Below are 27,153 nucleotides of genomic sequence, written 5' to 3'. Positions count from 1 at the left end.
AAAAATGACATTAAAAAGACACAATCATCTCTAGATTTTCTCTATCGGCAGTGTGAAAGAGTGAAAGTAAAGCACCATTGCTGTTGCCTGACTAATTTTCAGGGCACTAACTTACCGTGCACAGCGAGTTTGGTGGGAGGTCAGCATGCCAAAGGCATAAATGCTTTCAAACGTATAATGAGAGGAGATCTCATATCTCTTAGCTGAACAAGTTTCACTGAAATAAACTATTTCTGAACAAGTTGTAACAGGGTAGAGATGCCTTGCTGTAAGGGCAGGACCAGAATGGGCAGTTGCAAGTGACATGCCAGTTTAAGACATGGGTAGCTAACATACTTTTAAACCAAGGAAGCCAGACTCTTAAGTGTCAGTTATCTTGGATCAAAGGCTAAAAAAAGCTGCTTGGATATAGCACTAAAACAAGACATGAGCCGCACAGAAGAAACAATGGGAAAACACTCCACAAAAAGAGTTAAGCACACTTTTCACACTATGGATCACAAGCATTCTGCAAAGACTGTTAGCACCAGCTCAACACAAATAACAGAAGTAAAAGTAGCAAAAGTCAAAACTCTGGGCTGTCATTAGGCAGATACATCCAGAAGTCAAGTATTCTCCAAAACATCTGCACTCAGCTGCAGCATTTTAGAGTAGCAAAGGGACACCACAACCATTAAAAATGTAAGTAAAACACACACCTGCCTGAACATATGTTTCATTCATCCAATATATGTTTCTCCTTTTCATTCTGTTTATGACTGAGATTTCCCTGATTTTAGCCAGGACAAAAATCATAGAGTTTCCTAAGCTATTATTTTTGGTTTATTTTTTTAATGAGAAAGGACAAGCTATAAATTTGTGCCACACCCAAAGCACCTCTAATCTCATTGCCCTTTTCATCAATAGCTCCCAGCACTACTTCCCTTCATCTTTTCTTTACCCAGAGCGAAGCAGGAGTACCCAGACCACATCTTCACAACTGCCTGAGTACAGCTGGGCAACACGCCAATTGGACACACACAGGCATTGGAAACAAATCTTTTTATTTTGTGTTATCACCCTCTAGATACACAGAGCTCAATGCACTGGAGATGTGCAGCCTAGCCAGCTGTGCTTTCTCACACAAATTTTTTATCCCTTTGTCCTCACCCTTTGCTTTATACCCACCCACACAGCAATTTCAGTCACCTATTTTTCCCTGGGAAAAAAAAAAAAAAAAAGATTATAGTTTCTGGTCTTACAGCACACAAATTTCATTGAAATTTGAGAAGCAAGAATGCTCTACTTCGTTTGAACCTGAAGACACCTGCAGCTCAGTCTCAGGTGAGCAATTCAGAGCCAACAATAAGAAAATGAAAATGTCAATGACCAGGTACTTCCTTGAAACAAAACAGACTTTGTTCTGGGCAAACAACAGGAAGACTATTTGCTCTGCTTTCTTTTCTTTTAAGGGAGAGACCTTCCTTAGAAGATACATCACTCTAGGCAAATGAGTCCCTCTCTTCAAGCTCTTTTCTGACAAACTGGCTGGTTTGAAGCCCTTCTTTGGACAAGAAATCAGGAAGAGGTCATTTAAAAGACCCTGAAGATGCAGCAGGCTGGATCAAGAACACTGATGTCCAGAACATAGGCTGGGCGAGCAGTTGCCCTCTGGCTGATAACCAGGCAATTTCACACCAAGGCTATTCCATCTGAAGAACATTACAGAGAACAAAAGGCATAGGGACACATTTACTATTACATCCTGTTACTTCTTCTCAAAAGCAATAAAATGCCCCGGTTTTGAGTGTAAGAATGAGGGCGAGTCCTTCTGTACTTGGAATAAACACAGTTGTGCACATTCCTTCCTTTCATGATGTATACATCTCTTCTTGGCATTGCAAGCTGTTGCAAGATGACTCAGCTTGTTACTGATTAACATCTCACTTTATGTCTTTTCTGTGTGCTTGGATCCAACTCTTCTCACATCCATCAGGCATCCTGACACCACGCATTTCTTTCCATTTCGCCCTCAGGTGTACCAGACAGACACGCACTCAATCGCCCAGAGTTCACCATGTACCACCAATTTTCTTCTCCCTTCTCCAGAGCACAAACCCCCCTCCTTCAAGCTACACAGTGCTGCAGCGCAAACCATTCACATTCCCAAAGGCACTGCAGGCAGCAGAACAAGGTTTGCCACACCAGATTTCTGTGCCTTCCTTTCCTTCCATATGGAACCAAGAAGAGGTGTCAGGTGCCTGAGAGATACTGGCAGCTGAGCCACCATGCAATGCATCATCCATTTGTTTCTGGAGAGCAAGGCCTGGCCTTCCTGCCCAGAGAGGGTATGTGTTCCCCACATTTGGGGTGGAGAACTACTTTGGGGTGACTGAGAAATGTGGTACTTCAAATCAGAGAGCGGGAAAAGAATGTGTAGCTTGCTTTTTGGGTATGTTTCACCCAAATACAATTTTATAGGAAAAAAATCCAATTGGTTCCCAAATATTTAGGAGAATGTGTCCATCCTTCATATTGGGACTGTTTGTTGAATAGCCATCTAGAGCTGTGTGCTCTCATGGACAAAAGGAATCACCACCCCTCACCCTCAAGAAACCTTCTTGTAAAAGCTTCTGAAGAGTGATGTTACCCAGCCACTACATCACTGCCTTGCACCCTGACCTCCCCCCTCCCACCTTCTCCTCAGGCATCAACACAGATTTACTCAGCTTTATTTCCTCACAGAACACATTGCCTAGCTGAAGACCACCTCCATCTGTGCCTGCAGCTCATGCTTCTCCCACCAGCACTGGCACCTGCACAGACACGTACACACCTGTCCCAACAACAGCACCCTACCTGTGGTCTAGGGAAAAAAGGAATCCCAGGCATGGGATCTCACCTTTCTCTCACTCTACTCTCACAGCATGGCATTGCCAATAAAATATTTGCAAACACACAGGCACACAAGATGTGAGCACTGTCAAGCCCTCCCAGGGGTTCTTACTTCACTGCATTTTTGCATGGCACAATGAGCACCTGTAAACCCTGCAATTCCCAGAAGCCCTCAGAGCAGTGCACAGGAGAAGTCACATCTCCATAGTGTCACAAAGCCTCTAAAGGCCAACACAGTGCCAAATGGCTTTCAGAAACAAAGGCAAAAGAGGGGACAAAGGGAGGAGTCATTGTCAACAATGGAAGTTTGTTTGCTGCTTTCAGAATTGTATCAGGAGATGAGCTAAGAGACCTTCTGCCACCTGCATGCAACTTACTGACACACCTGATCTATTTCGAAATAGACCTCTAACAGTCCATGCAGGCTGCTCTGTAAAATTAGCAGTGTCAACCCCAGTTTTATTCGGGTTAGAGCCAAAAATCACTCCTGTGCAAGGATCACTCTGTCCCAATAAAAATCAGACAATATTTACATATGCATCAAAGCTACAGTTTGGCAAAAAAAAGTTAATTCACCCAAGAGTGCTTTGATCCTCTGACAAATCATTTCCTGATTAAAGCTGAAACAACAAAAAGGACTTTGGACACTAACCAGCTGTCACACTTGTGTTGTGAGCTGGCACTAAATCCCACAAAGCCTGGGAGGAAAGATTTAGGTGGTGGGAGGGGAACAAACGGTCTATTTGCATTCACAGCATGGAGAAGTTCCTTCTGGAAAGGCAATTCCTTCTCTTGCTGCCTATCTGAAGCAAGCTAACAGAACAGGGATCCATTAAAACGCATCAAAAGGAAAGCAAGCAACTGCAGGACACTCTGGCAGTACTGAAGTATTGCAAAACTTGTTGGATGTACTACAGTGGGGGGTGTTGTGTGTTAGAAGAGTTTTCTGGTTTGGCTCTTTTTGCTTTGCTCTCCAAAGGACGTTTAGAAACAGAAAAATTTCCAAATGCAACGACCCACTCGACTGAACTGAGTGAGACAAAAACAAAAAATGAGCTTAACAAAGATCTGTGTTGCAGCTGGGAAAAGTGAAGGCAGAGCTGAGGTTTAGTAGTATCTCCTTTTTTCCTACTAAAATGAAGCATTCATTGTACTCTTAACCATAAAAAAAAGTCCTGATGCTAGCAGACTTCTTTCAACATTCTTCATCAGATAGTCTCTCAGTTATTAACATTTTCCCATGCTTCTACTGGCAAATAGAACATTTGGCAATTAAAAAGAAATGCAGCTTGGGGGGTTGCAGATTAGAAGCATATTTTGCTACATAGTTCTGGCATGATGAATTCCTAATTAAAAATAAAAAAAAACAAACAAAACCCAAACATTAATAATCCAAGGTGTTGAAAGAAACAGTCCACAAAACTAAATCATTTCATCCAAACTTCAGGCTCATTTTAACTGATGTGTTTTATTACCAGGCTTTGAGAAATCAGTTCTATAGTCTCATTAAATCAATAGGCCATAATACACAAAATAAGAGACTGACTAACTCTTTAGATGCTCTCAGTATATTGGTGTTTATTAACTTACTTTTACTAGTGATGTCATACAACTGAACTCCTGAAATCTCTCCTTGTGACAGACTTGTTACTTTTCCATTCTTTCTCATTAAAACAAGTTTTCTCGGCAGGCAACTCTCAGATGTGCTGCTCAACCTGCCACCTGTCTACTTCCAACAAGATCAGTATCTTCAAATTTCGAAGCACAAAGGGACCAACTTGATAAAACTCATGCTTGGCACTTTGAACTGCCTAACACCAGATCCAGAGCTGACATTTCTGCAAGCCTTTCATAGAGCTCTGTTGTGATGCAAATAAAGTACAATCCCCAGACACAAAAAAGTCATTAAACCGGAATTAGGAGTTATAAGTAACTGGCAAGCTGAACGAAAAATCTGGGTTAAGAGGAACACCAAAGAAAGACCTACAAAGGAAGTGGGAAACGGCTGTTGACAATTACCCTTCAGCAAACACAAGGAAACATGTATGGGGACCGCAGTGCTCTGCAGCAGCAGCCTCCACTGCAGACTCGGCTTCCACAGTGTGAGCTGGACACTCACATCACCCTTCTCCCCCAGAGGGGACAGACTGTGCCATCCAGCCCTGCCGTGGGCTGAGCGCACTGACAGCATTTCAACTGAGCAGCTCCGGCTCAGCTCGCCAGCTCTGTGAGTGACCTGGAGCCAAGGCCAGCCAGGCTCCCAGCAGCTCCCCAGCTGCTGACCAAACAGGGAATTGAGCAAACTGGGCAACAGCAAACACTCACATGCTATTAGGTCAGGAGTTAAAATATCTCAGTGACCTGCAACTTCCATCATGAACAAGGGCTGATAAATGCCAGAGCCTTAGGGAATACAAACTCATCTACAAAAAACCCCATCCAGGCTTTGATGCAATTTCTGTCACTTCCAATAGACAGCAAGACAAAAGTAAGGATGGTTTTCCTTCGTTCTGAAGAAAAAAAAAAAAGTCATGATGTAAAATGAAGTTTTCAAGAAGGGATTAAGGAAATGGATGGATCTAATGGAGACTTCCTAGACATCAGAGAGAAGCTCAGCATATCAGTATAGCAAGACAAATACTGCCCCTTTTTTCATGGTAAGAAGCCATGAAGCCAGGAACCTCTTTGCCTGTAACTCCATCTTCAACATCAGCACTAATCACATCATCCATCAGCACCATCCAACTTGAGTCCTGACTGGGCCATGCAAGATGAATTGCAAATCAATCATACAGCACAACAGCCTTCTTTTCACAGCAGCAAAATGTAATTCATACATAGAAATATTGCCAACACAGACTGGGGCTATTCTTGACCCAGAACGTATTCAGTCCTCTTACAACCAGCTGTAAATTAGCATATTAACAGTGAAAGGAAATCAAGAGATCTGTTAAAAAAAAATCATACATAAATCAGCCTAGAAGAGTGTTCACAGCTAAGAAAACACCAGATTCCTGCAGAAAGCAGGAAGAGCTTAAAAGAGCATGGGTCACAGCCCATGGCCAGAGGAGAAGGCAGTGTGGTAGCTAATCCACAGCCTCCACTACCCAGCTGCAAACAGGAGAGCTCACTACAGCGAGCATGGCACATCTGTGCTGTGACTAGCCACTATCCTAGGTTTATCCCAGGTTGCGTTCTGCTGAGAAGATGACAAAAATGCAAGTTCTCAGACACTCAGGGACAAGGCAAGGTCATGCCAACATTCCTTACCAGAAAAAGTTCTCTCTGCACATTGCCAGGAAGAAGTATGTATACCTTTAATTAGCTACACAAACTTTCTTTGCAATGCTGAGCCTTGAACTTGGTACTAAGAATAGTGCAGTATATCTTCTTTTTTCATTTCCAAAGCAGAACATTTTGTAAGACTGCAACAGCCTAAAAAGTCATGGCAGTCACCCACTACTGCTGTGTTACAGTGAGAGGCAGCTGAAACTTTTTTTTTCCCCCCTCCACTTCTAAGGACAAGAAAAGGAATTACACTGCTGGCTCATTACTCCTGCTCCTGCAACAGCCTCATGAGACAAAGTTCAAAACTAGCAGAAATTTGATGACAGGCTGAAAATGTGAAGCAAAGGACAGTTTCTCAAGAAAAAGTTATACTTGTCAGATTAGACAGCAGGGCCTGAATTCTGTCAGAGACAGCTCTTTCACTTCTCTCTTTTATTTCTTCCATTTTCTTCATGGTGACCCCCCCCCTTTTCTGTATTGTCTTAGAGACTTTGAACAGAGCAAGCATTCAGGGGCAGGGTGAAAGAGGAGGAACAGGCATGACTTGATGGGCACTGAACAAAGTGCGCGCTAGATAGAAAAGCAACAGGAAATAAAAGGAGTTCGGAGAGCTGAGACAGAGGAATAGCAAAAGCATGAGAACAGCCAAGATGCTTCACAGACATGTCTGGGCAAACATTCAAGGCCACGAGGTAGAACTATCAGAAGCCAGGAGTTACATTATGCTTCTTTGTACTCCAGTAAAACCTACCCTGAACAGCTCCAGGGAGGGATCCACAGGCAATACCACAACTTCCACTCAGTGACTTACTCAGAGATGGGAAAAACCAGCTGTGTTAGACATCCAGGACTCCCCTAATCCCTCTTAATCAATAAGCAGCTGGTAATCAACATGAGTTAAGATGAGGCAATGGGCACAGATGGGCAATGAACTCACAAGCTTAGGCTGGCCACAAGCTTAGGCTAGCATGGACTAGTTAGTGCTGTGCATCTAAGATGTTTAACCTCCAGTATAAAATCCAGTATTTCTAGCAGGATATTTTAAGATCTTCATATCTCTGCAATGCAGTCAGAAACTTTATGGTAACTCTCAGAATTATTCACCTAATTTTCCAAAACCAGCAGGAAGTTGATTTCAATTCTTCTGAGAAGACTGTGCTGAAACCCATATCGCCATGACCTGCCTGGCTATCCTACTCTGGCCACATGATGTTCTCTTTGCGGCAGGCTAAGCAGGTGGGCAGAAGTACCAGTTCAAAGGTATCTGACTTGAATTTACCTCCGTATTCAAGTCAAAACCACTTCAGCCACGGTCAGCATCCTTCCAGCAAAAGCCAGGATAACATACTGCAGTTAAGTCTGTACCTGAAAGCCACCATTGCTTTAATTAGATTCAGCCAAATCCAGGTCTTTGCAGTCTAGACATGGTTTAGCAAGTGCTTTTATGTGAGTAATTCACTGAGAAAGAGCACATGTTAAGTTCTATCTGGAGTTTACCTCAGTTTTGGCAAGAAAATAGCTGGATTTTGACAAGCCAAACACAGCTCAACCTAACTATTCAAGCATTGATCCAAGGGAGAATTTTATTTGACAGAGGAAGGAAAATGTTCTTCCTTGGGCCTAATGCTTTTCCAAAGTTTAGCCAGCCACAAAAGGTGTTTCTATTCAGAGCAAGAGCAATAAACAGGACAATTTTGCAACACAGCACAGACATGAATCTTGGAGCAATACAGAATACATACCCCATGCCTTACTCCGGCCCCTCCTGCAGTCTCTGTAATACTCTAGGTTTTAGACAAAGGTCCAGAGATTAATAGAAAGAAAAAAAGCACATATGGAATAACTACTGCTTCTGACCTGTGGTACATATACACTGGTCACTTTATACAGGAATGTCAGGGCAGCCTTGTGGCTTGACAACTTCTGCACTGAAATCAAAGTGATGAGATGCTCCAGCTCTAACAAAGCCAGCTTGACTAAGCTTTAATATAGATACAAATAGTTGTTGGCTGACAGAAAATTGTTAGTGCTCCTAGCTGTGTACAAATACATTATAGCTATTTGTTATTTCTCAAGGAATCTCTGGCTTAGCAGTAATAAAACATGGGAAACAGCCCACTGTTTCTGAAGACAGGATGTGCAGGAAAGTGCCTTACATACCTAGCTGGTTCTTCCACAGGGCAACACCAGATACACAGGCCAGACAGTCCTCCTCCTTGCAATGAGACTCTCTCAGCACTGATGAAAGACTAGCTGTAACTGGACATTGTGGTAAAAAAATATTAGGCAGTTCAATTAACAGTTATACTTGAATGCACCAGCACGCATAAAGCGGCCCATAAATCCTGTCATTTTCACTCAGAGTTAAGACAATTGTTATTTTCTGAAACAAAGTCAGGAGACAACCCCAGCTCACTTTTGTGATGCAAATTAGCAAGACGCTTGGAGGAAGAGGTGGGGAGGAAAAGTCTTTTAATTGACATTACAATGAAACTTCGTCCCTCCACAAGAGTCACAGACATCAGCTCCAGTGGTGTCTCCTCCAGGACCCCAACATTCTCCTTCAGCCTGTGCACAACCAAACCTCTGGCTCCTCACTGCTGCATCTGCCATCTCATTCACTTGCAGTCACCAAAGAGACCTTGGTGTACCATCCAGAACAGCCACCAAGTGTGTTAAACAGGGGGACATAAACTGCTGCTCTTCCATGAAGATGTAGCTACAAGGAAACTTGTTTTACCAAGCAGGAACAGCATCCAAAGCAAAACACCATCCCAAATGAAATTCGGCTCAGGAATGTGAGCTATGCGGGCAGGGGGGCTCTGATGGATATAAAGGGAGGACAGGAGCAGGCAGGCTGCTTTCACAACAGTGGTTTTCCAGCCAGAGCAGAGGACCAGCTTAGCCACCTCCCTCATCCCACTGCGTGCACGGCAGAGCTCGGGAATGCGAGCAATGCGGACTGGGGGCCAGGGGGCTTTGCTGCCCGCGAGAGAGGGCTGGGAGGGGCTGCCAGGGGAACAACACAAGAAGACCACGAGGCAGCTGGGGTTGCTGAGGAGTTGTGGGGCTCCTTTTAAGCGAGGGGTGGTCTGTAGAGGGGTCAAAAGGCTCAACTACAGGCTGTGAACCAAAGGTCCCTTCCTGTCCCAGTCACTCTGTGCTTGTGAAACAAAACTACAAATGTAGTTTTGCAATAAAAACGTCATTAATCTCTACCACCTAAAACAAACTGCAGGCCATCCTGGTTTTTTGGCTAGCTGTGGGCATGAAAAATATACCAGCATTAAGACTAATAAATCCATGCACCTAACACTTCCTGAGCCAGAGATATAATATTCAGCTATACATGCACAAACCTTCTCTGCCCCAGGCTAACAAAAGATGGAATTGCTATAGGTAACAGCCCTGAAACCCTCTAAAGTCTGCTTCAACCAAAACCAACAACCCTTTACAATGTGAACAATATTCTGTCAGTTGTTTATTTATAAGATTCTTGAAGAACTCCATTTTATTTTGACCACATTTTCTTGATCCCCACATCCCAGCCCAGCCCCTAAGTGACTGAGCACTGCCTATCTGGCTGGAGCAGCAGCCTCCCAGGACGTGCACCTCCAGCGCTGGGACTCTGGAGTGAGCACCGACTGCATCTCCTCAGCACGCCTACCACATAACTCGTGACAGTCATGATGTGTGTACAGATACAAAGAGGGGTTTGTTTTCCTTAAATTTCCTCAGTGAGAAGGCTCCCGGCAGCCACTAGTATTTTCGTTTATGTGATCCTGCTACATTGCTTAAAAACACGGCAGTGGGCACAAGCAGCAGTAGTTATGGGATGAGAAACGGCAAGAAAAACACAAAGGAGACAAAGACTCAGTGGAATCAGGACCATGGCAACTTCCACTACACACATCGGAACCCCTGTCAACTCAAAACACCCCCGTGCATAAAGCAGCCCATAACACTACAAGAACAAAGTAAGAAGCATTCATCAAGTTTGTCAGCCCAGTTAAACGCCGCTGACAAGATACATAAACTGCAGCTGACCATGCCTACATAATTTTCAGCACCTCTTTGTTTCAGAGAGATTTCACCTTGGTCTTGCAGGTGATTATATCTTCTCTTCCAATGTTACTGATTTGTCATGGACAGAAAGCTGCCTGAGAAGGCTGCTGGTAAAATGTAAGTTGAGAAAATGGACAGTGATGCCAGAGTAAGACAAGCATTCATCTGAGGAAAGAAAACCCTTCAAGAGCTTATCATCAGAAAAAAAACCCAAGAAAGCAGCAACTTGAAAGTTTAAGAACAAGTTCAGCCCCACATGTCAGGAAGGAACGGAACTTAAGCTCAAAAAAATCTCTTCTTGTATTGCATTTTCTGAGTCTTAAGATTAATCTGGGAAAAAGACTATTGTTTTAAAAGTGAAGTTATTAACTGAAAAATGTGAAGTGTGGTTTTAAAAAAAAATACCACAAGGCAGCTTAATTCTAATCACATTCCTGTAAATCCAAACTGAACACCTGAAAAGAGCTAAATGACTTTGAATGCCTTAAAAAATGGAAGAAAAAACACCAAAACCTGTCTCCCCTATTCAGGAAACCTAGCATTTCACAGTTTGGTTTGGATTCCCCCCCTGCTCTCTTTTTTGGTTTACTTGTGCAAAACTAGGTATTATGAACAGAGTTTAGAGCAACTTGAAAACTTACATTTCTACTAAGTTCATTGTGAAGCAGCTTCAAAACTGAGTAACAACTGCTTTTCATTCAGCAAGCCTGAATTTTCTGTTGCAAGCAATCTTCGGTTGCTAGACTCTACAAGGCAAAGTGCTACTGCCAGACAGACAGCTGAAAAACACAGAGCAGCAAGAGAAGGACTCTTAAAAGTCACAGGAGGCTATAGAAATTCTGCTTCAATATAGCTGTGAAGTCCCACCTTGGTTAAGTTCCATGATATTCCATAACATCCAGATCAAGTTTTGACAACTATCCTCAGCTTTGTTAGGATTTCTCCAGCCATTCTGCACCACTCTTGTACTTCTGCTCTCTTGTACACTTATAACTCACAGAACAAAAAAGCTAAGCCTGGCCTGCCAAATTACTTCTGCTTCCTGTCCCCGTTTGCCCCAGAAACCCAATTACAAAGTTAACTCATGCTAATGGAGCCTGAACTGATGTGCACTCACACTCAGCTACATGACAGGTCCCAATGAATGAACAGCCTGATTTTCACTCTGGTTTGGTATCTGAAATGTAAACAATGCACAATAAAGTTATCTATTGCAGAAGGGCAGGTACATCTGGGTGTATCTGTGACTAATCAGAGTGAAAAGTCAGAGTCCAGCACATGAGTCATTACCCAGTAAAGGACTCTCCTTAAAAACAAAACAAACAAAGAAACCCCCCACAGTGGGGTTCACCCCTGATCGAAACACCAGCTTCTACTCTGAAGAAATAGCCAGCTAAACGAAACATCTCTTACAGGTATTTTGCTACGCCTATTGAGGTAGATACACCCCAGGGGAAAAAAAAAAACAAGCAAGGCTCTTCTCTGGTGCAGCCCTCCAAAAACTGAACTGCAGCGGGAAGTAGAATATATCTTATTGTATCAGTCTACTAACACTGCAAAGGAACACTGATGAATTGAAACAACCTGTCTGCTGATAGGTGGGATAATAACAAAGCACTGGTCAGAAAATACCAACAGCCTTAAATTGCGTCAGCCAAGCTGCAAAACTGAGAAGACCTATCAACTCTTTCATTCTGCTTTCTCTTCTGTTGGAAGTCTGGAAATTGGGAGAAAAATTCTGCAATATTGCTTCATTTAATAACTAAGCATGAGTCAAAAGCAGGGGCACTTGTCTCACGATCAGTATCTTGACTGTCCTTTGTTACTTTTCATATTCTAATTTTAAAACACTCAAAACTGTCTACATAAATAAAGAGGAAGATTCTCTAGTCTAAATCTAAACATTACTTTCCCCAGTCACTACACTTCTTCGCAAATTTCGTCTGGAGAAATACTGAATAGCCACATAAAACACATGTATGTATCTTTCTTTCCCTTTCCAAACTAGATTAGTTTAGTACAACTCTCAGAGATCTTCTGCATATGCTGTGATGAAAAGAGCATCATTCACAGAGATTTCACTATTGTCCGAGGTCCTTGGGGGCTTTTTGACACAGCTGTTCCAAAACAGCTCAAGAATGAGCACCATCCTTTTCTCATTTAACAGCTCATGAAGTGAATGAAAACACTGTGATGGAAGGCCCACCATGCACAGCCATGTTTATGCACCTAAACAAACACATTCAACCTCTGACATGGTCTCACTTCAGGGAAGACTTCCAGCTGTTAACTGGGAAAACAGTTGAGCTTAAAAAAAGAAATTAAAAAATATAAAGGGATCAGAATAGCTCGAGGGAGATCATTAGTTTAGTTTTAAACAGATAATTAGTTTAGTTTTAAACTAAATTCAACTTGTTAGCCTTTGAGACTAACAGGTTGCAGGCTGGTAGCTGATGAGTAGAAAATGCAAGGCGAGGAGCTCTCCCAGTCCCACCCACAAAGCAGGGCTTTGATGATCAGTGTTCCCGATCCTCATCTACCAAAAAGGTTCTAATGGACAAAATCCGCATCACATGGGTTTCCAACTCAGAGGCTCAGGTGGCAATCACAGTACCATGGTTTCATGCCTATGAATTTCTGACACGTCCCTGTACTACCACTGAGGCTTCCCACCCTCTCATGCTGTGTTGGCACAGCCGGTGGGACACTGTGCACACATCAAATAGCCAGGGGTGAGGGGAGGGAGGTATTCCAGCACATCTGTTTCCAGCCAGATCAGTTTGTCACACAGCCACATTAATATTAGCACCAACAGAAAGAAGGTGGCAGCAAAAGTGTGAGAGAAGAGCTCACTGCTTTCAGCAGGGCACGGGTTTTCTGCCTGCCTGCAGCCCCTGTACAGCCCCTGTGGCACAGGCAGAGTCAACAGGAAAGAGCCAGGAGGTGTGGAGACTGGAACAGGCGCTGAATAAAACAGAAACATTTCTGGCACTTCCCGACAATTCGTGGTGCAAAATCATCTGAGTCAATCTGGGCAGCATCCTCCCCCTTAATAATGACACTGCAGAACTGGGAAGGGATGAGAAATACTTTTAAATTGTGAAAGAGGCTTGAAAAGACAGTTCAGTCTTTAACAGACCAAACTACATTATTTGGAAGGGGCTCATGGATTATATAAAATAATGGATAGTGCATAAAAGCTAAATCACTGTTTGTCCTTATGTCAGGAAGTGTTGATCAAGCCATACAATTAGGAGGCTGAAATGTGTGCACACACGCTACAGAACTCATTGTCAGCAGCCATAAAGTGAGACCAAGAGAAGGACTGATCACTTGTGTGGGTAACAGCCCTGTATGGAAGCTAAACTTGGGAATACTACCTGAAACAGCAAAAAAGTAAGAAAAAAAGTCCAGGGACTAAGAGTTTAAAAGCCACTGTTAACTATTTACAGACTCATACAAGACATACAGGATTGATTAGGCCTCACCAGTCTTAGATGTATGGGTACCTCACAGTGGATAAAAACCTCTGGTACAGAACCTCTCAACCCAAAGCAGCCTTACTAAGGCCAGTGCCTTGTCCAATAACCAATATTTTGACTGTTTGCATCTTCTTGGAACCCTCAGCAGCAGTGTAACCTGCTCCTGCCAGGGCACTACTGTTTCAGGTAAATGCACTGGACTCTTTGGGCCCAGAAGAAGGCAGGCCAGTAAGAAAAAGCAAGGTCCTTGGCATGAGGAAAGGGTACCTTTAGGTAACAAAGAACGCAACAGTAAATCCTTCTAGATTTCCACAATCAGCAGCTTAGGGCATCTACACGCAGGAACTTCAGAGCACTAGCACCTAATACATCACCAGGCCAGCGTAGACCACCAATCCATCCCCTAAGTGTGGTGGCACAAACATTTGTCCCAGAAATCCACTGAGGTGCCCCCACTGCCCTCCTGGACACCAATCACCCCCAAACACCACAAAACACCACAAAAAGCTGCTGCAGGTCATGGTAGCTCACACAGCTGCAAAGAAGATGGAAAAACAGACATATTATGCATGTAGGAGAGTTCTCTCACTGACACTTCTTAGTCTTGATCTCTGTGTGTGACACAGCAACATCCCAGTGCTCCAGGATGGCACAGACATCTCTGTCTGCGTGAGGGGTGGGACACAGGCACTATCCCTGAGCCCCAAAGCAGGCTGGGACACCCCCAATGCCCAACATCCTCCCACCATCCCCTTCACCAGAACATTTGTTTTAGGGAAAGGTAGTCACAACCTCCAACCCAGCAGGGCAGGTATCTGGGTCTACTTTTGGCTCCTGCGTGCAATAGGAAGCCCATACATCAGAAGAGTATGTGAACAGTAGCTTGGCTTTTGAAAAGACCAGACTCAGTTTGACAATGCTTATCCACAATTAAGTTCCAACTGATCTTGTCCGACTCCTCCGTCTTCAGTCTACTCACATCTCTAAAGAATTAAAGGGGCATTGAAAACACGCATTCATGACTCATGTTTAATTGCCAGCTATCCTTCCTCAGTACAGCTCTAATTAGAAATCAGAAACACATTTTTGAGCTCAGAAAAACACAAAAAATTGGCAGTAAGTGACAAGGGAAACCTGTGGGAGTGCTTTAAGTGCAACAGGATGTTGCCTCCTAAGTTATGCTTTAGCCAGACTAGTCATTGGGTTAATACAGGGTTAAGAGCCCAGAGTCTGCAGCAGCCCAAAACAGAGATCAGATGCTCTTGCCACCCCTCCTGAATGACAGATTTTTTTTCATTACCATCAAAGCTCAGAAAGCATTTCCCATGTTCACAACAGCACATTACAAGCTATTTCCTTTCTTCTTCATCATGGACAACTACACCGTTAATGATGAAAAAGTGACTATCACCACATACATCTTTCTGCTTTCTGGAGTTTGCCAGGGAACCTTTGGTGAAGTACAAATATAAACAAGGCCCGAATCACTATTCAGATTTAACCACAAGTCTCAACACTACTGTCATGACTGCAGATACAGTTTCCCAAAGTAAAATACGTGGGCAGAATGCAGAATTAGAGAACACACTAGATAGACCTTACAAGTATAATTCACAATACAATACTGCCAGGAAAATATATAAACTAAAAAAAATATCAGTTATGCCAATTGTTAATTCCTGACCTGTATTTATTTCTCTTCAGGTGCCAGTCTTTTGATAGCTGGGAACAGTCATATAATTTACATGTTATTTCCCCTCAACATATAGCCTCTATAACGGGAGCAAGAGACAACTGTGGAGCGTCAGAATTGACAAGCCTAAGTAGTTTCCCTTGAGATGCCTAAATGCCTTTTTACAGCACTGCCAATTATTCAACCATGCAAGCAGATACTATTAAGATACTTAAAATGAATCATTTCCCGCTAGACTCAAACACATTATAAACCTCACCATAAATCTCAATCTCTAGTCAAGATGAACTTATTTAATAATATTCATAAATATTGTTATTTCATAAAGGCTTGTGAAATGTACAAAAGGTTTATAAAATACGTTATTTTTAGATATTTTTATATTGTTTAAACAAAAGACTTCTCAAATAAATTCCATAAAAAGTTACAGCTAGCATTTCAAGTCATCTGTAAACTACACTTACTGCATCTTTAAGAAGTTAGGTGGAATCATAAGTTTTTGGAAGTAGTTCGTTGCTACTTCTTGTTGCAATTCCATATGAACTCCTCATCATCACAATATGAAAACCTAGTCATCAGCTTAACACGTCATCTTGACACAACCCACAAAAATTTTAGACAAAATTCATACTTGTACCCATACACACAAGCTTTCAAGCCACTTTCCAAGTACTTTGTTTCTTCCCTTTCTAAAGTGCAGACGAGAATTTTCGGATGGATAAACAGTACAAGCAGTGATGCCTGAAACACCTCTTTTGGCCCATTAGACAATTCCATTAGCTAAATGACTAGGGAAAAAGCCCTTCATCTCCATGACCTACCACTTCAACAGGTGCTGACACCACAAGAAAATCTGCAACTCTCCTCAGTTAAGAACTAATGTTTTAGCAACTAAAAGCACGATCAGATGCCCATTCCCGACAGCTCTTCACAGTAGCTCTGCATCATTTGCAAAACTGACTCTTCCTTTGGACGTTTTCATTTCACTTTCACCATCTATTATTTAGACATGCAGTGCACTGCAGAAATTGAGACGACAAGCTGTACCAGAAGCTTACAAACCTGAGAAAACTGCTAGAGTGAGAAAAGGCAAACAGATACCGAGGGGGAGCTACTGCATCAACTCATCTCAAAGTGAAGTCATTTGTGCTACAAGAAATATCTCCGTAGCAGGTTCTCCCAAGGGGGTGGGATTTATAAAGACACCTAAAACCAGTTCACATTCAGTTTTCAATCAAGGCTTTCTCCAGTGCAATTCTGAAGTAAAGCCCAATCTTAAAAGAAAGCAGGCGTGCACAAATTTAAAAATTAAGACACTAGGGACTCCTGTATGGGCTGGAGTGCTACAGAAGTTGTCATCAAAGTACAGTTTACAATATGAATTTCCTTCTAGTTAGATTGCCAGCAATACAAAGGAACAAACCACACTGTGATGTCAGACAAATGAAACAGAGTCAAATGTAACACCAAATTCCATTAAACACATGGACAGCAAAGCTACAGATTTTGAGGCACACAAGAGCCTGTATCCACCCATCCTTAAGCCCAAACTCTGCCACAACCTGGACTTGTGCCACTGCCCCGGCACTGGTGTGACCCACACTCACCACTCTGTGGAATGCAACAAGTTTCCCACCCCACTGCCCCACACCAGAGCTGCAACCTCTCTCACTCACTCCCAACAGAGGAAGGACACAGGCTGTCCTGTCATATGACAATATTTTATCTCCCCTCGAGGAGAAAGTTTCGGGGTGGAATCCTATTTCATCTAATCACTAATATATGGCAGATGTTCCCAGCCAGAAGAGAAACAAGACTTCAAAGGTACTGCTTGCAGCACGGATTGGACTCAGCCCTACTCCCGTCAGGCAGTACCACTTTGCCCTACTGGCACCCACTCCCTTTGGAAAACAGACTCTGGACTTGAAGACCCAAGCAGCACTTCTAAGGACTTGACACACCACCTGAACAAAAACGTCAGGGCTTTCTCTGCACATCATGAACACTTTTAAAATTAGTTTGGCCTTTCTAAAATTCACACATTAACCCGATCAGCCTCCTCTCACTTTTCTGATATTGTCCTTCTTTCTCAACAGACACCCACACAACGTTTAATACAACCTAGTCACTCTGACAGAAGGGGTGAAATAAAAGGGTAAGATACAGCCGATATGCTTAATCAGCAAATTGTCACGGTATCTTTTATGGCTTGCCAAGATACAAGGTAGTCAACTATGCTACTGATACGCCAAACGGCCTCAGCTGCTACTTAAATGTTTGAGAGCTCTGATTTAACAAAATGCACACTATACCTGACCTTAACATCAGTTAACAAGAAAAGTTTAACTCAGCTTGGTCTTATGCGTAACTCGGGGACAAAGCAGTCACAAGAAAGCCACTGTCATTACTGAGGCTTGTAATTACGTCTGAATCAGTTTTTACACGTAAATGTGTATCAAGCTATTGGGTCCCACAGCGTTGTTTCAGAAAAAGTAGGACTGTTTTCAAACACTTCAGGATGTCTTTATAAGACTTTGTGAGTTGGGTTTTTTCTTTTTACGTGAAGAGCATTCGTGAGATTCGTGAAGAGCTGCCAAAGTTAAGGCACTTTTATGTACTGAGCATCTAAGCCCAAGACCTTCCCCTTTTCCCATCCCCCTACCCCCAAAAAAATCTCAACTCTTTTGAAGTGCCGGCTCACAAGTTAGTGACGGTCCATTTAAACAAAGCACCGGTGAACACCGCTCTCACATGAGACCCATTGCGCCCCCTCCTCTCCCCTGCCCAGGTACTTCCCCCCGCACCTGGCAGCGCCTCCCTCGGGGCCGGGGCAGCCGGGCAGGGTCGCGGCTCCGAGAGCGGGCGGGATGCGGCGATGCACGGAATACGCGCGTCCGCGCCTCGTTTGGCATAATCCAGCATTATTAAGCAAAAGGGGGAGGGAGATCAACAACTCTTCGCGACACGCTCACAGACCGGTCCGCCGGGACCGCCGTCCTCCTACCGAGGGGGCAGCGCCGTGGCCGACCGTCCGCTCCCCGCTCCCGACAGAGCCAGGCGCTGCCCCGGGGCCGGGGAGAGCCGCGCTGCTCCTCTCGACGAGAGCGGCAGCAGCAGCAGCCCCGCCGCCGCTACGCTTGCCCCTCGCCCGAGCGCCCGCGTCCAGCCCATCCCAATCGCATATCCCGCCGCTCACCTCCGGCTCCGCGTCCCGGCGAGAAGGTTGGGGTGCGCTCCGGTGACCCCGCAAAACTTCAGCTCCTGCCTCCGTCCCCGCCTCCCTCCCTCCCGCCGCGCTGCGAGTCCGCGGAGCGCTCCGGCCCCGCTTTGTACCCGGCGGCGGCCGCACTGCGGCTGCGCGCTGCCCAAAACCAGAGCGGCGCCTCCGGCCACCCTCCGGCTCTGGGCCGAGGCTGCTGCCCCCTGCACCCCCACACGGCCCTCCTGCCCGCATACATCCCCACACGGCCCCTCTGCACCCCCCACACGGCCCGCCTGCCCCTCTGCACCCCCTCATGGCCCTCCTGCCCCCCTGCACCCCCTCATGGCCCTCCTGCACCCCCACACGGCCCCTCTGCACCCCCTCATGGCCCTCCTGCACCCCTGCACCCCCACACGGCCCCCCTGCCCCTCTGCACCCCCTCATGGCCCTCCTGCCCCCCTGCACCCCCACACGGCCCCCCTGCCCTCATGCACCCCCACCCGGCCCGCCTGCCCCACCGCGGCACCGGGAGCCTCGGGGCGGCCTCGCTGGGTGCACGGCGTGGCGGGGGAGCCCCGGCGGTGAGCTGAGTGCGGGCGCCGGTGGCAGCGGCAGCAGAGTGCTTTTCTTGCCCCCGCTTAAGAGCCTGGCTCGGCGGCTCGCCGGGGTGCGGGAGCTCCTTGTCAGGGAGAGTAGGTTACCGTCGGGGCTGCGCCTGGAAATTCAGTATCCTTGGGAAAATCTGCCGGGGGCTAAACCAGGTGGGGTCCGCCATGTGTGCAGGTTGGAGGGACTGGCTCGAAGCTCAGAAAAGGAGTGTTGGCCCCAGCAGGTCCAATACGTGGGGTCAGAACCGATTCCTGTCCCAGCCTAGTACATAGTCCAGTATTGGGATTCCCCCAGTGGAGGCTGTCCCGTGAAACGCTTTTCTCATATTGGAGTCTCCGCAGAATGTGTTGCACTGGGCTGGATGGGGTCCTCGGCAGGGCTTTCAAAGACCAGAATCGGCATCAGCTCCTTCTGCATTGTTTTGATTGTTTTGTGAACCTCAGTTTAGACACAAAGTTTTTAAACTCATGCCTTGATTTTTACTGGTCAGAACAGGCCATCTCTAAAGCCTTTTCAGCTGCGAACGGATACAGTAGTCACGGTTTTTGTGTGCCTTGAGTTTTTTTCGCTTAAGGGTTTGAATATTCGGAACGGATTGATGGGTGTTTTCTTTCACTCCTCCCACTCTTATCTCAAGAGCTATCTCCATTGCCCCAGGGCTTCAGTGTCTCCGGGAGCAAATGATTCAGAAGCTTTGTGATGATGCCAGGAAGGGCTTTACAGGACCGTCGCTCCCAAATAAAAATCAGAATCCACAGGCCAGGAGTAAGCAAAATGCAGGAGACTCAGCAAAGCCAGGAGTGTACAGAAAACCATGCCTGACTTTCTTTTCCAGCTCTGGATATAGGACCCTGCGAGGTGATTATTGTGAGTTACTTGACAAAGCAAAAGGACACAGCTTTGGTGCAACACTCCTTGCTCTTTCTAGTTATACATGCAGTGTGCTATCAAATACTGGCATCTCCTATCCCTTTTAATGTCCTTCTTTCTGTGTAATTTCTCTGCTTTTCTTCTGCCTTTCCCTGGTTAATTCTCCCAAAGCTCTGCATTTTCCCGATTTTTTTTCCCCACATGATACCTATTCATGAATGAAGACCACCAAAGTTTCTCTCAATGAATATTGATTCCAGAATAGATGAAAGAGGATATTAAGGAAATTTGAAAATCTCTGGTTTGCTTTTTTTTTTTTTTTCCCCTATGGATCACACTGAAGTAATGCTAGGCAAAAAATGTTAGGGTTTTCTCATTCTGTAAAAAGCTAATAGGCTCAGTGATATTTCCATCTAAACAATTTCCAGTATTTCTTCTGAAATCTCTGAAGCCATTAAAACGTTTTAGAGATTAAATCACATCTAGTATTTTTCTAAGTAAAACTGCTATGACATTGATGTACCACCTCTCAAACCACAGAGCTTTTATTAAAAAAAAAAAAAGATTTTGCACATTTTAATTCAAGTCCACGTATTTTTGGAAATAGTGTCAGTCCAAATTTGCAAACAGGCCCTGCAACTCTTTAGGATGCTAATAGTTATTAATCCTGACTGCTAACTTCCCATCCAGAGGCTATTTTTTAATGGCTGAATTACCAACTCTAAAAAAAGGGGGTTACTGATGAAAGAAGTAATCGAGATAACAGTGAGCACCACTTACCATTTTTTATATTAACAACCAAAAAGAAAGTATACTCAGACTAGCAAACAGCTCCTCACCATCAGCCTATTCATCTGATTAGTTGGGTCAGGACCATGTTGTACCAGAAACTGTGCAAACAGAATGAAAGCACTCGGACTACGGCAGTGTACAGAGCAAGCAGATGGGACTCTTTCACTTCTCCCACTTAATCCTTTCTTTCAAGAGCTGCCAGCTCTTGACAGTTGAAACAAGCGAAATTAAAGAAGTCAATTGTTGCATTACCTGCGTAAGAATGACAGAAGTCTTTCAGCACGGTCATGCAGTGGATGGGGCGTTTTCCTTTGATGATGCAATTAAAAGGTCTTGGTTCACCCTTCAGCTCCTTGGAGCTTGTCTGGCCCTGCAGAGGAGTTGCAGAGTGCACTAAATGGGAGCACCAGGGATCTGCCAAATGGGGCAGAGGGGTGTACAGGCGAACTCGAAGTGAGGGGAGCCAGTAAGCACCTCCAGTCTGCTCCCTCTGCCCTGCACATGCATGTAGGGAAGGCTTGGAGAGAGCACAGAGACCCCACCCTGTCGAGAACCAAAGAGGGAAACTTGTCTCTGTCCAAATTAATCCAGCCAAAGTCTCCGGGAGAAAGGGGGATGAAGATGTGAATGTGTTGCTACTCTTTCACAGGTGTGAGCCATGAGGAGCATTTCTCCTTCCCAGCTGGGCACTGGCACTGGCTTTGTCACCTCAGAGGTGCCTGTGCAGCTCCCACCTGGGGCTGTGGGAGTGAGGGCTTTTCTAGCTCTTTTTGGGTGTTTTTCATTTGTGATCTGCTCTTACAGGTAGGAAGTCTGGACTATTAAACATTTAGAGAGAAAGTCCCTACCACCCCAAAAAATCCCAAACCCTCCTATTTCCTTTGCAAAGCCAGATGCCCATGTCTGTGAGTAGGAAATTGTAAGGGCATGTATGGAAGTAAGTAAAAGTAATACTTTGAAGAGAGATAACGCATTGTATTTTTCCATTATCTGGTCCAATAAATATTGTTGTATGCTTTGACAGACATTTCAGATTGCTCACAAGACAGATAAACCTTCTGCACTCATAGAGCATGTGTTGAGAACAAGGAGGATTTCAGAGAAATCATCCTGCCCTTCTGCAGTGGGTTGAGTAGAGGCTCAGGCAGAGTGAGCTCTCATGGATTTTCAGGCCACATCCTTCTGGATTTTAACACTTCCTATGCCTGTAACCTGTTTTTTGTTGGACATCCCTCACAGTTTATCAGGTGCCACTGGGTCAGTCACCTCAGCATCCTCTGTGCTGCCAGCGCACCTGAGTACAGGTGATCTACGGGCTAAATTTAGAGGCAGGTTGCATTAACCCTGTTCCCATCTGTGGCCCACTTTTGTAAATGTGTGGAGAGGAGGGGCATCAGACATTTACTCTGCTGCTGTATTTGGCTTTGCTGTATTTTTTGCTTTGCTGCCACTGTAGAGAAGCATGAGAGGCCATAGTTATCTTAGATGAGTTGCCTTAGGTCTTCCTCAGACTGCAGTGTACATCTGTGGCTCCACAGCAAGCAGCTCCCCAGCACCCTAACTTACCCTAACTCATAAATTGCATATTTTCTCTTCTCCCACATTTCTCTAACCTCAGAAAATAGGATGCTGGCAGTTCCACAAGGCTCACAGGTTCGGGGAAACCCCTTTAGCCACAGCAAACGTCACCTGATTTGTAGGGGTAGTGGAAACAGTTCTGATGTATTAAAAAAACAAATCCTACGAAAATTTTGTAAGAAGAATAATTCTGATTTTGCCAAACAAAACAAAAAATTGAAATGTTCTTTCCACAGGAAATGGTAATATTTTCCTGTGCCTTATTTTATCCATTCTAGAAATATCACTTACCTGAAAAAACCACATATTTCTTTTTTATCCAAAAGGAAGATTTGGCATGTGGGAAATGGTGTTCAGACACCCACCTAAGAATGACCAGAACAGAGTGACCCTCCCACCCTTGGCTCCCTGCCTTTGTCTGTTGAACAGAGAGGGGCTAAGCAGGGCAGGGCTGTGCTGGTGAGTATCCCCCATCAAAGGCACCTCTGCCTCTCAAGGACACTGTGAAGTGCTGATTATTGCCAAGCAGCTGCCAATGCCAAATCTGGATATCAGCTAAGGAATTGAATAAAACACTATTTTTAAAATACTGAACGCTTGCTGTTGTGAGTATTCTGCACACCACAGTGAGAGCAGGGGTAACGTGTTTCACTGGTGTGAATGACCCTGCATGGCGGGCATGGCAGCTGAGAGGCAGAGTAATCCTCTCCACTGCAAGCCTGTAAAAGCCCAGCTTTTTCTCTCTTGTGCATCTGCTGTCCTGACTTACTTTTAGGGATGCAGCAGTTTCAGTAGATGCACGTTGTGTCTCTTCTCAGCACAGGACACCACAGGCAAGTCACACTGCGTGGCTGGTTTCTGCAGAGCCCCATCTGCAAAGGAAGGATGTTACACAAACACAAAAGAAGGCAGGGTATTTTTTCCACCCTGGTTCATGGCTCACACCAGTGGCAGCAGGGAAAAAATACCATATGCTTTCCTGAGAGTCCATAGTGAGATGAAAGAATGCAGCAGGGCACCTGATTTTCCATCATCAGGGTTTTCAATGCTGGAGGGTAAATGTTTCTGTTTGCCACACATTGTCCTGGATCTCACCATTAGGCCTATGGATATTTGAGGCAGAACAGTGTTCTTGATTTGTGCATGAATGCACAAGAATGCAACTCCAGAAATCATTTACTAGATGAAATGTAGCGCTTGCCTGGAGAAGCAGTGTCAAAATGTGCTCCCCAAAGTTTGAGCAATTCTAATATGACTGAGGAAAAAATTGCCACCAAAATTATGTCTGGAAAATATTTTAAAGAATGCTTGATTCCCCAGAGCTCCCAGACCTTTATTTTTGAGCAGGACGAGGAGGCCACTGCAGTTTAATGTAGTTCTATCATCAGCATAATGAAGTTGTACAACCAAGCTCAATCTCTGCAAAAGGCCTTACTTGGACTTGATGCCTGTTATGATTCACCTGAGAGATTAAGAGAATAATTTCCTTAATGGATATGTGCATACAGCAGCTGGGGTTTTGAACTACATTGGAGAATCATGCTGAAACCTGAAATTTTCACCAAAGGTCTCTTTGGACACCTGAGCTGGGGAAGATGAGCATATCTGCATGACAGCTTGTGAGAGGCAGAGGTGGCCTGAATAAGGCTGGATATTCACAGGATGCTTGTCTTACATGCCAGGGCAAGGAGAAAATATTTTACAGCACCCCAGAAGCAAACTTGAGACACATAGTAATAGGCAAAACAACATCTACAGGGAGAACTCAGGACAGAAAAAAACATTGGCAATTTCTTGCTGGAACAAGAAATTGATAAAATCAACTCCCAAAGTTAGACTCATTGGATATAATCCTGAATTTATGCATGTTCATGCCAAGGAATAGCAGAATGAGAAAGCTACTGACCCCAGCATTTGTTTCCATCATGCATAGTTCATTGGAGGAGTTTCTCCTTCATTGTAGAGGTAGGTAGGATATAGGTAGGTCCTATTTTCTCCCGCATAGACAAATTTGTTTACTTTGTACAAATGATTGTTTGGGGTCATCAAATTCATTAGACAACTGTCCTCTTAGAACGGTGTTTTTCAACCTTCATTCTAGTTACAATTTCATGAGAGTATTTTAAATTAGAGGCACGTTATCTTTTTTTAAAGAAATATGACTAGCATATGAAGGGCCTTAACTGTATAAAAAGCAAGAAAAAAATTGATGTATTTGGGCATTTTGTTGAGAAGGGTGGTGGACCCATATTCTGTTCTTCTCACCTGCTGACTGATTTAACAAGGGCCCATCTGATGGTCATTTAAAGATGACTCTCAACACTAAAGGTCTCATCTTCACTAGATATCAGGCTGAAGAAGACAGGCCTTTTGCTCCTGTTTGGAAGACATCAGTGTGAAGCTGCTTTGCAGAGGCTGGGGACAGTTTATTTGTTCTCCAAATGCATGCCATGCTGATTAATCTGTGCTTTATAACACTGGTTGTGGGTGTAGATCCTCTCTCATAACTCACAAAGATTTTTCATCCTGAAGCATCCAATACTGGCTTTTGCACCAGCAGGGGTACAACATGCCTGGTGTAAAAATACTGTGTTTGTGTTTCAGTGAACTTATGACTAACAGTGTAAGCCTTCAACCCTCAGATGTACCTACTGGCAACACTAGCTGCTACAGACAGTAAGTACAGATTAATCCATTAAACTAAGCCATTGCTTTATTTTGGTGGCCAGATGCTTCACCTGGGGCCTGGCAGTTGTTGTGTGGACACAGGTATCCTCTCTCTGTCTCAGACCACACTGGAACACATGAAGAGTCCCAGTTTTTTGTGTCCCAGCTCTGCTGCATGGTCCCTGTAGTGTGCTCCTGCAGGTGTGCCTGTGGAGCTGTGAGCCACTCCACCACTTTTGTGGGCACTCCCTTCTCTGCTGAAGTGTCCAACTCAAACCACACACAGGTTCACAGGAGTCAGGCAAAGGGACCTTGGGCAGGCGGTGAGTTACAGCAGTGCCAGGGAGAGCAGGGATGGGAACTGTCTGAAAGAGAACTGCTGAAGTTTAGGAGGATTAAACAAGCTCCAGTTTTGCAACCACAAGTACTTTACATTATATGCTTTTCCTTACCAGGCGGTGGGGATGATCAGCCCTGTAGGAAGGCTCAGGTAGCCTTTCTAGGAAGATTTTCTTCACCATGGAAACTCTGAGTGCTCTCACAGCAGCTGGTGCTGCAGGGCCAGTGCCTGCCTTGTGAGCCAGATCCCAGAGCTGCAAAGCCACTGGAGGGGTACATCTGGGTGCCTCCTCCCCCAGTTAGCAATACAGAAAATTACCAGTGAACCAAACCCAGTGGAAATAATGGGACATGCTGCAATGCCCTCTGTTTCCTCAAACTATGCCTGTCTGACATTATTTCCAAGCTATGTAATTTCCATCCATAGCACCCCTTTTGTGCATAGGATGTGCAACCAGTGGTCACTCCTGACACCCATTACTGCAGGAGATGTGCAGGGCTGTGTCACTCCTCCTAAACAGCCTGAGTCCTCTCCTGAAAGCAGCAATCCTAAATTCCTAAGTTTGTTCTGCCTCCTTCAAAGGAGGGTTGTGAAAGCAGTGTGCCTTTTGTTTGCTGCTTTTGCAGTTTCCCAGATCTTTGTGTAAACTAGCAAAATCCAGGAAGTCAGCATTTAAAAAAATTAGGACAAAATGAAACAAAACCAATGAAATTAACAACCAAAGAAAAAAAACACAGCCCACCAAATCCACAGAAGCCCCACCAAAAAAAAAAAAAAAAAAAAAAAAAAAGAATGTTTTTGTTTTTGTTAGGAAAATGTAGTTTTTTCTCTATTTTATTTGTTTAAATATTTTGTGATTACTTTTTGCCTGACAGCTGCCATTAGTGCATAATAGTCCTCCCTTTGGTGCTGAGTGCCCCACATGGTCTAGAAAGTGAGATGCATTCAGCAATTTACCCTGGCCATTTAAAGTACCGCTCCCTTTGTTCCCAGCAGTGTTGGTGTTTTGATCTTTCCTTTCTGATTGCTTATTAATTGATGGATTTCTTTCACTCAGCTGCAGCCTTTGTCCTAGGCTGCAGCAGGCCTTGGGGGCAGCTGGGCTTCCCTACAACCTGAGCTGAGCAATCCTTTTTACACATCATATATGCTCTTTAATCTGCCACAGATTACAAGAGTTTTGCTCTTCCTAATTTAATCAATGATTGAAGCCTCTTATATAAACCAACTTATTTGAAATATTTTGAACAGTGTTGATTTAATATTGTTTTCCCAATGTTAAAAGCTGGCAGTATGAAGTACAGTGAAGATGCCATTTTTCCGGGCTGCTAACAAATCTCCAGCCTCTGACACAAGTGCTATCAACTTAGTTTTTATTAAAGTTGCTCTTGCTTACAGCCTCCTCCCCTTCTCCCTTCCCCTTCCCTTTCTTCCTCTGGGAAAAATGTCTCCTCAAGGGTTTAGATTTGAGCCCAGGATTTTATGTCTTAAGTCAAAAAGGAACACACTCCTTTGGAGCACTTGCAAACTTTTTTTGATACCTGAGAAGGGACTGTTCATCTCTTGAAAAGCCAGCTGCAAATAAAGGAAGGGACAGGGTTTTGTGCATACTTCCTTTCTTCACTATGTGTTAAATCCAGAAACACTTGTTTGAGGTTCTTAAGGTTTTAAGATGGCTTTCTGGCACTTTCAA

General features: G+C 44.4%; 1 protein-coding gene across 3 annotated transcripts in view; it reads right to left on the bottom strand.

Annotated features, from left to right (window-relative positions):
- KANK1 (KN motif and ankyrin repeat domains 1) overlaps nt 1-18,688 on the bottom strand; it is a 124,555-nt gene extending 105,867 nt beyond the window's left edge. The window contains exons 1-2 of one of the 3 annotated variants that reach the window (XM_064735455.1): nt 18,599-18,669; nt 8,323-8,421 (exon numbers count right to left, since the gene is read on the bottom strand). The gene's annotated coding sequence lies outside the window, so the exon portion shown is untranslated. Of the gene's footprint in view, nt 1-8,322; nt 8,422-11,094; nt 11,114-18,598 lie in introns of those variants that run through there. The other 2 variants (XM_064735454.1, XM_064735456.1) reach the window with 2 other exon arrangements.
- Nucleotides 18,689-27,153: the final 8,465 nt, after the last annotated feature.

This window comes from Zonotrichia leucophrys, chromosome Z (assembly GCF_028769735.1).
Source record: "Zonotrichia leucophrys gambelii isolate GWCS_2022_RI chromosome Z, RI_Zleu_2.0, whole genome shotgun sequence".
Taxonomy (NCBI): Eukaryota; Metazoa; Chordata; class Aves; order Passeriformes; family Passerellidae; genus Zonotrichia; species Zonotrichia leucophrys.
This window is presented reverse-complemented; position numbering and strand designations above follow the sequence as displayed.